This window comes from Oryzias melastigma, linkage group LG12 (assembly GCF_002922805.2).
Source record: "Oryzias melastigma strain HK-1 linkage group LG12, ASM292280v2, whole genome shotgun sequence".
Lineage (NCBI taxonomy): Eukaryota > Metazoa > Chordata > Actinopteri > Beloniformes > Adrianichthyidae > Oryzias > Oryzias melastigma.
Window position 1 is genome coordinate 26,940,591 of NC_050523.1, and position 2,440 is coordinate 26,943,030.

Sequence of the window (2,440 nt, forward strand, 5' to 3'; positions counted from 1 at the left end):
TGGAAGGTTCCCTGCAGGAGAAGTTTACCTGGAGATTGTGAGCAATCGGTGCTCTGCTGTTCAGGTTCAGAGAAGCTTCATGCCTCTGGCAGGTCTGCAGGTCTATAGCAAGTCTGTAGATCTACAAGTCTGTAGGTCATATTTTTGGGACATATTTTGCTCAATATTTCAAAAACTATAAAGTTTATGAATACCAGAAATACAAGCAGGAATGTCCTGAAAAAGCTGAATATTTGGATACAAAAATTGCTGAAATCTCCCAAAGTTTGATTGAGTTTTTACGTGCCGAAAAACATACGGAAAGGAGCAGGAGAATCCCTATAGTGTGACTGTTCACTAAACATTCTATTAAATGTGGTCGGCATCTGAGTCAAATATAAAATAAATCATTTTTTTTGGTGCTGAACGCTTATAGTTTTACTACACTCTGACTCCATAGAATATAAAGTATCGACTATTAAATTAGTCGTCGACTATTTTAATAGTCGATTAGTAGACGAATTGTGGCAGCTCTAATAGTGACTGGACCCATCAGCATGAGCCGGTACCGAGCTCCAGCACAGCTGTCCAGACTGGTTGTAATTTGCTGCTCAGAAACGACTGAACAGATCGGCTCCTCCGGTGTTGAACCTCCATCCGTCCACTCTCTCCAAACCCGATCAGTCCGTCTCACTGTCACAGGGATGCTGGAGCCTATCCCAACCCTGTTGGGATAAAGCGGGATAGTCTTTGAACGGGTCACCAGTCCATTGCAGGGTTTTATCAAACATTTGAAGGAGAGAACATAAAAAAAACCTTTCTGAAAAGAGCAGAACCTGAACAGAACCTTCAGGGAACCTCCCAGATCTTCCTGAGAGATACAGTTTGGGTGGAGTTGGACCTTCATGCTCCTCTCAACATGACCAGTTCTCCTGACTGACGCTTCAGAGGAATTGTTTGCTGTTTAGGACTTAAGCTCTGAGGGCGACAAACTGTCTCGTGATAAAAGTGATGGACGCCACCTGTGGGCGTAGCTTGAGCGCTGACAGATATTGATAAACCTCATGTTTATCGTTGAAAGCACAACTTCCATGACAAAGGTAGTTTAGTGTGTGGGAACTTCTAAGAAAGTGTGTTTGTGTCAGCACAGCGATGAGGGCGGGGCTTTAGACGGTCACACTTCAAAATAAAAGCACTTTAAAACAAGGCACTTTGACCGGAAGGACTCTCCATCTTAGAGTGCACGGTGACAATCACGGATGCAGGGTCGCTCAGGGTCCGTCATCCTTCCGCGTGTGCAGGAGACCACGTCAGACGCCACGAAACCCCAGACGGCGAGAGGATCAGCTGGCAGGAACACAGTCTGAAGCAGAAGTTACCGTCAGGTGGAGCTGAGTGAGACGAGCGCAGCAGGCTGGGGTCACATGCAGCTCAGAGGTTATCGGTCGGTTGTTGAGGACATCGAAAAGCACAGAACCACCTTCTGCTTCGTCCTCCCTTGTCTGTGTCCACAGAGGCGCGTGCATCAGACAGGTGTGCACACCTGCAGTCACATTAGTAAGGAAGCATTCCTCCTCCTCAGGGTTTGGGCTGAATTTGTCTGAAGCTAAACCTGTTTGGAACTGGATCTAACTGCAGCTTTTCTGCTGAAAACGGAAACCAAAAATCCTCCTATTGTGAGTTTTTTTGTGTGTTTGGAAGTTTGAAAAGGTCAAACCCAAAACTAAAAACCTTCAGGGACTGAGCTAGATCTCCTAGAACAGGGGTCTGCAACCTGTGGCACCGGAGCCATGAGGCTCTTTCACGCCTCCATAGTGAAAATGAAAACAAACTATAACTATAAAAAGTAAGTAAGTAGTGAAGTAAAAGTGTCACGTTTTCAAATTTAAGGATTTTAAGTGTTTGTAAAAAAAGTCAATAAATTAGCTCTGATTTAGTTAATTAGATTTGCAAGTTTTTGTCTAAAAATTGAAAATCTAATGATTTTCTGGATTGAGATCATCCTATGTAACACAGGAAGTCTTTTATTTTGAAAGGAAGTCGTGAAATCTCTGACAAAAACTATAAACAATTTTAAGTAAAAAAAAAACAGCTTCATTTATTTAGCAAAAAAAGTATAGTTATCATAATAGTGACAATAATATAAAAACAAATCAGTTCCTTTTTCTCTGACTAAGATTTTGTGGCTCCTGCTGGGATGTTAGTGAGAAATTGACCTTGAATCGTTGCAAGTTGCCGACCCCTGTGCTAGAGAATGAGAAAATCTGCTTCAAACTTAGGAGGGGGTGCTCAGGCTTTATTCTGGACTGCTGATCGCCTCTCTTTATAATCTGTTTGTCTCTGACAGGAAAATATTCAAACTGAATTTAGATGAACGGTTCTCATTGATCTGGATGAAACTATAAAAATAGAAATAATTGAGCTGCCTTGGCTGTGACTGTAAAACAGAGCAGAACTGTCT